This window comes from Pinus tabuliformis, chromosome 7 (assembly GCF_031772625.1).
Source record: "Pinus tabuliformis cultivar Carrire ecotype Pingquan chromosome 7, CPIR1, whole genome shotgun sequence".
In the NCBI taxonomy this organism is placed as follows: domain Eukaryota; kingdom Viridiplantae; phylum Streptophyta; class Pinopsida; order Pinales; family Pinaceae; genus Pinus; species Pinus tabuliformis.
The window spans coordinates 2,006,793,623-2,006,805,864 of record NC_142293.1 but is presented as its reverse complement, the minus strand read 5'-3'; positions in this window follow the sequence as shown (position 1 = coordinate 2,006,805,864).

Below are 12,242 nucleotides of genomic sequence, written 5' to 3'. Positions count from 1 at the left end.
TGGCTCTAGTCCTGGGATAGAAAGGTGAGCTCATCATCCCCCTGGTTTCCTGCTCTACTTTGTTCTGTCCCTCATTGATCTGTTCATTAAACTGGTTTTGACTCATGAATTCCCTCCAAATCATCCCTTGTGATCTTACTTGATATTCAACCAAGATTTTTATCAACCCCTGGTGATAAATTTGTGCTTCTCTGGGCTTGTGTTCATGTTTTACTGACTCTATCATCTTTAGGAGGCTTCTAAAGAGAAAGTATGGCATATTAATCTTATCTTCCCCCTTAATGTGTTGTAGGAGTCAGATGTGATATAGATGGGCAACACTATATCCCCTATCACATGTAAGAAATTTTTGTATAACTAGAACCAATTCGCCCCATGGTTCATTGAACCATTCCCTTGGTATACCTTTGGTTCTATCAAAGGTTCCTTTTTTGTTCTTTTCAAGGAAGAAAGTCCATGCTTTCTCCTTGAAATGCAAGCCTTTATGATAATTCTCTCCTATCATAGGGAGGTCTAGTGCTTGTGAAAGGAATTCCTGAGTCACGGGAATTATAACATTTCCTACCCTTGTTTGTTCTTGGTTGTAATTGTTTATGAACTCCCTTGTTACTTCCTCACTGTGGCCACTAAATCTCTGCAAGAATCCTATCAGTCTCGCTTGGTATAGCTTCTCTATGGTCTCTTTTTTCCAGTTTTCTATTTGAAACTTCGGCTCTATCCTTGTTGTCATTGTTTCTGAAAACCATTGAATGTATGCCTCTGCTGTCATTAACTTCATCTTTTATAATGACAATCTACAAATATTGTTTTGTAAAATAAAATTTTGAAGTCAAAGAAGCTTACCTGCCTTATTCAACAAACTTAATTCAATCTACTTGGGCCTTTGTTTTTTTCTTTTTGCAGCAACACAGTTTCTCTTTTAATCCCCTATTGTGTCCAAATATTCTGCCTTATATATCTCTATAAAAAGAAACTATACTCTGTTTCGGAAAAGAAATACATAAGAAAACAAAATAATCATGTCATAATTTTGTATTTCTTAATGTATTCTCAAGGAAATTTTTCTGTATAATTCATCATGCAAGCCGAATCTTCAGCGCTATATGAAAGGAAAACAAAAATAGTTTTCAACTTTGCCCTGGTTGTAACAGCACTATAAAAAAATTCCATTGTTCTTGCAATATACAACCCCTGCTCTATTTGTAAAAAAAAACACGCAATACAACCCAAATACTATGTTTTATCTACACATTTTGCATGCATCAAATTGAGATGTGGTCGAACTGCCTTATTATCCACACAGGTGTTGGCATTATGATTCAGGTGTTGTCCTTGATGGCAAACTCATTCAGGTGTTAAATCAAGGACGCAGGAAATATGTTCAGCAAGTGCGTCCCCGCAGGTATACCATACAGAACCCGCGTCCAGGGACGCAAGCCAGCCATTCAGGAGGTGCGTCCGCTCAGTGCACACATTTCAAGGCAGAGAAAAGCACGTGGGGGTTTCTTGTGTGGTATCTAGCCGACGGTTTTGTGTTTCTATGGTGTCGGCTCGTGGTATTGTTCCATGCTTTGGGGAGAAGCTTGCCTATATAAAGCAAAGGAGTTCATTTGGATTGAGCATCATCTTGGTGGAACATCTCTTGGTGTGATCTAGTCCAAATCTATAAGGGCAAATCTTCTAATGGACTACGATCTATATGGCGCATGATCAGATCTGTGGATCTGAGTGTTTGGGTTGGTTCTGAAGTCCTCTTATCTTCTATATCTGAAGGGACGCAGATTCAGTGAAGGGAAAGTGCGCCGGGACGCAGTACAGTAAAGACTCAGGTGCGTCTCTGAGGCAAAGGACGCGGCGCGACTGTGGTATTGGGTGCATCTCTGAAGCGAAAGACGCGGCGCGATAGTGTTTCTGGGAGCGTCAGTCGTAGAAAAGCAAAAAGGAACAGTGCGTCTGCACGCAGAACAGCATAAGGTATATTGCGTCCAGTCGCAGGCCACAGAAAGAAAATATGCGTCCCTGTCTTAAGATGATCTGTTGACTGTATATTTCTGTTCATAAGGTGTTCTGGGTTGTTTATGTAATTTCTGATCTGATATCTGTAGTAGACTGTATCTGTTGTATACTTGTTGATCATTTGATTCTTCATGAAAAGAAGTAGGGGGTTGTAGCTCCCTTCCAGGAGAAACTGGAAAACGAGAAAGAGTTGTAGCTCTTTGCAGGTTGCAGCCTGCGTGCTGGTAAAGGACTGCACCAGTACAAAATCATTGTAAAAAGAATTTCTTGAAAGAAGATAGAGACATATTGCAGCAGGTGGTTTTTCTCCCGCATTGGGTTTCCACCTTACATCTTGTGTTCTTTGGTGTGACTGTCTATTTTCTTTATTCATGCTCATTGTTTTATGGTACTGATATGCAAGAATATTTCAAAAGATCAAATAAGGAAGATTTGGTAAATTGCTAGATAATACTGATTCACCCCCCCTCTCAGTATTATTTCCAACAATTGGTATCAGAGCAGGTCCTTCAGAAAAGCTTGATCGCTTGAAGGTAGATCGTTCATCATGAGCAACTACGAGAGAGAAGCATCAATCAGGCCACCCGTCTTCGATGGGACAAACTTCAATTATTGGAAGGTAAGAGTTACTGCATATCTTCAATCTCTTGGTACAGAAGTTTGGAACATTGTAGAATCAGGCTATGCCTTTCCTTCAGCTACTCCTACAGATCCAGCTGAGAAAAAGCAGTATGAAACAAATGCAAAAGCAGTCAGTACTCTATTAGGAAGTATATCTCAAACAGAGTTCATGAAGGTCATGCACTTCAAATCAGCAAAAGAGATATGGGACAAAATGATCACTAGCTATGAAGGAGATGAACAGGTAAAAGAAGCTAAACTTCAAACTCTCAGGATTCAATATGAGACTCTCAAGATGTATAATGATGAAAGTGTGGCTAATTATTTTCTTCGGGTAGATGAGATTGTTAATTGTATGAAAAATTTGGGTGAAGAAATAAAAGAGACTATAGTAGTTCAAAAGATTCTAAGATCTTTATCCCCCAAGTTTGAATCTAAAGTATCTGCAGTAGAAGAAAAGGAAAATCTCCGTGTTCTCACTATGTCTCAGCTGCATGGAATTCTAACTGCTTATGAAATGAGAAAGGGAGGTCCATCAGACAGAAGGGAAGCTGCTTTTAAAGCATCAGGCAAAGAAGATCACTATGAAGCAAGTCATGTTCCAGAAGAAGAGGAAGAAGAATCAAATTTTGTCAGAAATCTTCAAAGAGGTTCTGGAAGGTTCAGAGGTAAGCTACCTTTCAAATGTTTTGCTTGTGGAAGAGTAGGTCATTATGCTGCAAAATGCTCTTATAAGGATAAAGGAAAGGAACCAGCTAGATGGAACAAGAAACAAAGTGCAAATAAGAAAAGCTACTACACCCATGAAGATAGTGATGGCTTATCAAACAGTGATGAAGATGAACAAGGTAACAAATATAGATTGTTAATGGCATTTGAAGATGATGATTATGAGGATGCTGTAGATGTGGATAACCTTTATGATGAAATTACTAGACTCAAGAGATGTATAGAAGAAAAGAACATGATTATTGATACTCTACAATTTCAGATTGATGAAAAGGAAAAACATCTTGAAAAATTAGAAGGTGAAATTGTTGGTCTTAGAAAAGAAATTGAGAAAACAAAAACTATTAATCTCAAGTTTGTCAAAGGATCTGAAACGTTGAATGAGATTATCAGTGTGCAGCGGTCTCCACTAAATAAGACAGGTCTGGGCTATAATGGAGAAACTTCTCAAGCATCCACTTCAAAAAGTTATCTTGATGCAGCAAGAAGAAATGAGCAAGAGCACAAGGAAGATCATCAGGTAAAGCAGGGACAAACGTCAAACAGAAACTATCAGGGGCAATCCAGCTTAAGGGTGAACAAAAGCCACAACCAGCCACAGGTAAAATCTTCCCAATTTGGTTCAAGAATAGATGAAAATAGAAATTACAATCAGTTGGCTGGTAGATTCAATAATCGCAGAAACTTCTTCAATGGACAATGCTTTTCTTGCCATAACTTTGGTCACAAAGCAGCTCAATGTGTTGCGTATAAAACAATCATGACTAGGGAAGCTCAAAAGCAAAGAAGTATGACAGGGATTACAAAAAGGACCTATAACAATTTTTCAGCTCTTGAAAATGAAGTTGAATGCTCTATTTGCAATAATTTTGGACATGAAGATTTTGAATGCAGAAGCAGGTTTCCGGAAAGAAAGGTACAAGAACAAAAAAGGGAACAAACCTCAGGCACCAAAACATGGAAAATAAAGGAACCTCAAACAGAAAGATGTGGGATAGCATTCTATGCAGAAGGACAAGAAAATCTATGGTACATTGACAGTGGATGTTCAAAGCATATGACAGGTGATAAAGAAAAACTTGAATCTTATTCTAATTTAGAAAAGGGAAAGAAAGTCTCTTTTGGAAATGATACTCCTGCAACTATAAAAGGAAAAGGTATTGCTCCTTTAAAAGAAGATGTTAAGGCTGGAAATGTTTTGTTTGTTGATGGACTAAAGCATAATCTTCTAAGTGTAAGCCAGATGTGTGATCAAAGAACCGAGGTTATATTCAGATCAAATGGGTGTCTTGTTCGTGATCTTGATACAGGTAAAACAGTTCTCAAAGGTAAAAGAACTCCAAATAATCTATACATATTTGATGAAGGACAACAACAATGCTATCTAAGCAAGGATGAAGAGCACTGGTTATGGCATCGAAGGTTGGGACATCTAAGCTTCTCACAAATAAGGAAAGCTTGCAAATATCAGGCAGTTCGCGATCTTCCAGATATCAAAATTCCTGACAACACCATATGCAGATCATGCCAGTTTGGAAAACAGACCAGAACTAACTTTCCAGAGAAAGAAGGATCAGCCAGCATGCCTCTTGAGCTAGTACACACAGATGTATGTGGACCATTCAGAAAAAGAACACCTAGAGGAGAGGAATACTTGATATTATTTATTGACGATTTCTCCAGGTTTGTTTGGTTAGGACTTATGAAGCACAAAGATGAAGCTTTCGAAAAATTCAAATCCTTCAAAGCTTTGGTTGAAAATGAATCAGGTCACAAGATTAAGTGCCTCAGATCCGACAGAGGTGGAGAATTTACTTCAAATGAATTTTTCGATTTCTGTGATGAACATGGGATAAGGAGAGAATTTTCTACAGCTAGAACTCCTCAGCAAAATGGAGTAGTGGAAAGAATGAACAGAACAATCCAACAAATGGCTCGTGCTATGCTTGATGAATCAGGAACTCCTGCAACCTTCTGGGGTGAAGCTGCACATGCGGCAGTTATTATTCTCAACAAGACAAATGTCCGAGTGAACAGCACTCAAACTCCTCATGAGCTCTGGAGTGGTAAAACTCCTTCGGTAAAGCACTTCAAAATCTTTGGGAGCAAATGCTATATCAAGAATACCGAGGAGCAGCTTGGCAAACTTGATCCTAGAGCAGATGAAGGAATTCTTCTTGGCTACTCTCCACATAGCAAAGCATACAAATGCTACAATAAAAGACTTGGCAGAATTGTTGACAGCATTGATGTAGTGGTTGATGAGAAGGGATACATTCCTAGGCAAATACATCGTGAAGACATTGAAGAAGATGAAAGCTACCCTCAAAGACAGAATGATGAAGAAGAAGAACCGCAAGAACAATCTCAAGAAGGACCTCACGAAGAAGCAGAAGAAAGAACAAGAATAGAAGAAAAGACTCCATCCAGATATGTTCAAAAGAACCATCCAGAATCTCAGATCATGGGACAAAAAGAAGCAGGTATACAAACTAGAAGAACAGTTGCAAAAGCTTCAAGTTATTTGGCATTACTCTCCTCTACTGAACCACAAAATGTGAAAGAGGCATGCAAAGATGAATGTTGGGTGAAAGCAATGGATGAAGAACTTGAGCAGATCGAAAAGAACAACACTTGGGAGCTGGTTCCTAGACCAAAGGATAAGAATGTTATCGGAACAAAATGGGTTTTCAAAAATAAATTGAATGAAAATGGAGAAGTAATTAGAAACAAAGCCAGACTTGTTTGTAAAGGGTATGCACAACAAGAAGGAATAGACTTTGAAGAAACTTTTGCTCCTGTTGCAAGACTTGAGGCCATCCGAATGTTTCTTGCTCTCTCAAGTTGTCAGAACTTCAAAGTATTTCAAATGGATGTGAAATCAGCCTTTCTGAATGGAGACTTGGATGAAGAAGTGTACATTGAACAGCCAGATGGTTTCATTCTTGGAAACGATCCAAATCTTGTATGCCGATTAAAAAAGGCTCTCTATGGTCTCAAACAAGCTCCAAGGGCTTGGTACTACCGGTTGGACAAATATCTTCATCAACAAGGTTTTTCAAAAGGTTCAGCAGATAGCAATCTTTATATAAAAGTTGAAAATGACAAATTACTAATACTTGTTGTGTATGTAGATGACATTATTTTTGGCAGTAATGAAGAAGCTATGAGTCAAAGCTTTGCCTCGGTCATGCAGAAAGAATTTGAGATGTCCTTGCTAGGAGAACTGACATACTTCCTTGGTTTGCAAATCCAACAAAAGAAAGGAGGAATCCTTTTATCTCAAACCAAGTATCTCAAGCAGATTTTGAAGAAATATGGCATGGAAGATGCAAAACCAGTATGTACACCCATGGTCATAGGATGTAGTCTCAGTGCAAATGACGAATCTGCAGCAGTACATCAACCAACCTACAGATCTATGATTGGAAGTCTACTATATTTGACAGGTACCCGACCAGACATCATGCATGCAGTTGGAATAGTTGGAAGGTTTCAGGCAAATCCAAAGGAGACTCATCTTCAAGCAGTGAAGAGAATCTTCAAATATCTTCAAGGGACTCAAAATTATGGCCTATGGTATCCTAGAGATACAGATCTCACTCTTCATGCTTATACAGATGCAGATTGGGCCGGAAGCGTGGATGACAGGAAAAGCACAAGTGGTGGTGCATTCTTTATGGGTCCCAGACTGGTATCTTGGTTCAGCAAGAAACAGAGTTCAATTGCCTTGTCTACAGCTGAAGCGGAATATGTTGCTGCTGCATCTTGTTGCACCCAACTTCTTTGGATGATGCAGACTTTGCAGGATTATCAAATCACTTGTACACCTCCTATTCCTATCTTATGTGACAACACAAGTGCAATCAGCATCTCAAAGAATCCGGTTATGCATTCAAAAACCAAGCACATACCAATCAAGTACCATTTTCTCCGGGAACAAGTACTTGAACAGAAGGTCAAGTTGGAGTATGTTCCTTCTAAGGAACAAGTTGCTGATATTTTCACCAAACCATTGCCCAGGGACACTTTTGAATACCTCAGGCAAAAGCTGGGGGTTGTTGATGCATCATCTCACTGTTGATCATCTTCCTATTGATGGTATAGGCTCAGGGGGAGCACATAATGCATTGTTGGCATTATGGAGAAGGAGATCTTGGAAATAGCTGCAATATGTCTCTGTCTCCTTCATGATGGATTTCTGGTTACAGATCTGGAGAAGCATGAGCATAGGGGGAGCATACCCTTTGCCCTTGATGTCAAAGGGGGAGAATGATGAAACTGAAGATTATGTAAGCTGAAGATTATGTGGTTGCCATCAAGTCCAAAGGGGGAGTTTGTTGGCATTATGATTCAGGTGTTGTCCTTGATGGCAAACTCATTTAGGTGGTAAATCAAGAAGGACGCAGGAAATATGTTCAGCAAGTGCGTCCCCGCAGGTATACCATACAGAACCCGCGTCCAGGGACGCAAGCCAGCCGTTCAGGAGGTGCGTCCGCTCAGTGCACACATTTCAAGGCAGAGAAAAGCACGTGGGGGTTTCTTGTGTGGTATCTAGCCGACGGTTTTGTGTTTCTATGGTGTCGGCTCGTGGTATTGTTCCACGCTTTGGGGAGAAGCTTGCCTATATAAAGCAAAGGAGTTCATTTGGATTGAGCATCATCTTGGTGGAACATCTCTTGGTGTGATCTAGTCCAAATCTATAAGGGCAAATCTTCTAATGGACTACGATATATATGGCGCATGATCAGATCTGTGGATCTGAGTGTTTGGGTTGGTTCTGAAGTCCTCTTATCTTCTATATCTGAAGGGACGCAGATTCAGTGAAGGGAAAGTGCGCCGGGACGCAGTACAGTAAAGACTCAGGTGCGTCTCTGAGGCAAAGGACGCGGCGCGACTGTGGTATTGGGTGCGTCTCTGAAGCGAAAGACGCGGCGCGATAGTGTTTCTGGGAGCGTCGGTCGCAGAAAAGCAAAAAGGAACAGTGCGTCTGCACGCAGAACAGCATAAGGTATATTGCGTCCAGTCGCAGGCCACAGAAAGAAAATATGCGTCCCTGTCTTAAGATGATCTGTTGACTGTATATTTCTGTTCATAAGGTGTTCTGGGTTGTTTATGTAATTTCTGATCTGATATCTGTAGTAGACTGTATCTGTTGTATACTTGTTGATCATTTGATTCTTCATGAAAAGAAGTAGGGGGTTGTAGCTCCCTTCCAGGAGAAACTGGAAAACGAGAAAGAGTTGTAGCTCTTTGCAGGTTGCAGCCTGCGTGCTGGTAAAGGACTGCACCAGTACAAAATCATTGTAAAAAGAATTTCTTGAAAGAAGATAGAGACATATTGCAGCAGGTGGTTTTTCTCCCGCATTGGGTTTCCACCTTACATCTTGTGTTCTTTGGTGTGACTGTCTATTTTCTTTATTCATGCTCATTGTTTTATGGTACTGATATGCAAGAATATTTCAAAAGATCAAATAAGGAAGATTTGGTAAATTGCTAGATAATACTGATTCACCCCCCCTCTCAGTATTATTTCCAACAACAGGTGTAATCAACTGTTTGTTTTACACAAATTACATGCTTCATGAAAAACCTCCGTTTATGCGATTACACTTATGAACAGATCCATTTTTGGTAATGCATGGTCATTTATTCTTCATTCCATTAACTTCACTATTGGTTTATCTAAACCTTGCATTTATAATTTTCTGGAATCATGGTGAGTTTTCATCATTTATCTGGCTATTTGCTAGACTTGTGGACTATTTAGTGGCGCTCCTCATTACCCATATCTCCTGAAGCTTTGTTTCAATGCCTTAGCATGTTGACTAGTGGCATAAACAGACATATAAACGTTTAAATGACAGGCAGTTCTAGAAAAAATTCAGTGATTGTAATCCGACTTCACCTTTGTAATCTTATGGAGGCAAATCAAATCTCGTTCTTACCTGAAATTTCCCGAGATTCTGGGTAACTGACTTGTGCTATCTCCATGAATTTTCCTACTTATCTCTCCACAGGCTCAGTTATGTTTTTCCCTCGCTTCTTCTGTCAAAATGTTCAGCGCTTTCGCCACTATTCTCCTGAGCTCTTAAGGGTGATGATGGCATACAGATGCGTTTAAGCAATCAACAGAATGGTTCTGAGATGCACAACGGTTTTGGTTTTAAGTTTTCTTGACCATTTCAACATTTTTTTACCGTGTTCTGGCTGAGTAAGCCGTAAGCATGTCTTATTGGCTAATGCTTGCATGTTGGTCCTTTTGACCAGTCGCACCTGACTATTTCCATGATTCAAATTTGGGCTTGTTTGCATGCAGGTCATGGCTGTCCTTCCATACGGTTTACGGCCCTGGCAACACATCCTCCATTGAATTATTTCAACGTAGCAGCCATGCAATTTTATGATATCGTTTTACATCCCTGCCACCACATTATTACTCTGTTTCCGTTCATGCCACATCCACGACTTCAATCTCATTAAACTTTGAACCCTGCTGTCAGCGCCATACTATGAAATCATATTATTGCAAGCCCGCCTAACATCATATTACTCCACCATACTATGCAATTATATTACTGCAAGCCCACCTAACATCATATCCTTGTTTGCCACTTTCATTATGCGCAAAAATATTATGTTTAATACAGCGCATATAGTATTCAATACATTTCTTTGTTGTATTTTCATGCAAAATGCGCATATAATGTTTTATTACCTTTCTTACTTCCTACAAAAATGCGCATATATTTCCTTTTGAAATATTTCTCATAATTTTAAAATGACCACCTAGGTCATGTTTAAAATTATCTCCATGTCTAATGTTTGGATTGTTTGTGTAGGTACCATCATGTTGCACTCTTTTGATCCCTTTTTGCTTTTGAGGAAAAATACTTAGGGGTATAGGCTTAAGGTCATGAATATGAAATGAATATGGGATGTACAAGGTTATGGTTAAGGGTTATAGGATATGATACTTAGAATAATGGGTGGAGATAATGGAAAATAAATACTTCAGGTACTAAACTCATTTTAACAAAGACTAAAAATTTCTAAAAAAATTTGAATTCACAAGAGCAAAATTGTGTACTAACTATACTTGTACTTCCTTGATAATATTGGATGATGTCTACTATTCTTTACAAGCTGGATGAAGTCTTTTGATCAAATGTCTTAGATAGATTGAAAGATAGAATTTATTTCTGCTTCCTGTTCTTCATGCTTTATTGGTTCTGGTTCTTGAATTGCCGGTTGTTGTTCAGGTCCCTCTGCAATGATTTCATAACTCAGGTCCCAACTATCATGCACATGTTTATGCAATATGTACATGTTTCTGCCAATATTTTAGGTCCCTCTGCTATTGTTGTTCAGGTCCCAACTATCATGCACATGTTTATGCAATATGTACATGTTTCTGCTAATATTTCAGGTCCCTTAGTTTTTTCTGACCAGTCCTTTCTGTTCATCTGTACTATTTTGGTCATTATGTTCTCTAGGACTTTGTTTGTTGCTTCCACTTGTTCATTTGTCTGAGGATGATACAGTGTGGACTTCCTATGCTTTATCTTATATTTTTCTGTAAGATCCCATACAAGCTTTGAAGTAAACTGTGCTCCTTGGTCAGTTACAATCTGTTTTGGCACTCCATATCTTACAAATATTTCTTCAAAGAGGAAGGTGACCACTGTATTTTTTGTTGCTTTGGTGACTGCCTTTTCCTCCACCCATTTGGTGACATAATCTGTACATACCAAGATGTACCTCTTGCCATTTGATGGTGGATTTATTGGTCCCACAAAATCTAGAGCCCATTGCTCAAATGGTTCTATTAGAATTTTTGGTTTGAGTGGCATCTCATCTGATACTATTGGTCTCCCTGTTCTTTGGAAGCTGTCACACTGCTTGACATATGCCTTGGAGTCTTTGAAGATTGCTGGCCAGTAGTAGCCTAATTGTAGCACCTTGTACGATGTTCGTTTGTTTGCAAAATGACCACCACATGGTTCATCATGACATGCTTTAGGATTTCTAATATCTCATCCTCTCTCACACATTTTCTTATTATTAAATCTAAACTAGTATAAAACAAAACACCATTTACCCAACTATATCTAGAACTTTCTTCAATGATTTTTGATTTTTGTTTCTTTGGGAATTGTGTTGGAAATTTCCTGAAAGATAGATAGTTTGCTATGTCTGCAAACCATGGTGTTTTTACTGCTATTGCAAACAAATGCTCATCTAGAAATTTATCTGCAACTGGATTTGGATCATTGGGTGCATGTATTCGTGAAAGAAAGTCAACTACTTGATTTTCTTTTCCTAGTTGATCTTGAATTGTGATGTTAAATTCTTGCATTAACAGTAACCATCTTGTTATTCTCCCATTGGTGATAGATTTATTCATCAAGTATTTTATTGCTAAATGATATGTATGATTAAATACTTGGTATCCCGTTATATAATGCCTAAATTTATTTACTGCATGTACTACAACTAACATTTCTTTTTCTGTGACTGTATAGTTCAATTCCACAGGTGTTAAGTTCTTGCTTATGAAGTATATTGCATAATTGAACAGGTTCTCTTTCTTCCCAAGTGTTGCACCTATCGCAGTGTCAGATGCATCAGTTGAAATATGAAATGGCAGAGACCAGTTTGGTCCACGAAGAATGGGTGCAATTGATAGTTTTTCTTTCAATATCTGGAATGCATTTTGACAGTGATTTGTCCATTGAAATTCAACATCTCTTGCTAATAACTTGAATAGAGGTTGGGCTATTTTACTAAAGTTTTCTATGAATCGTCTATAGTAGCTTTCATAACCCAAGAAACTCCTTACCTCTTATTTTGTTGTAGGTGGCATTAAATTCACA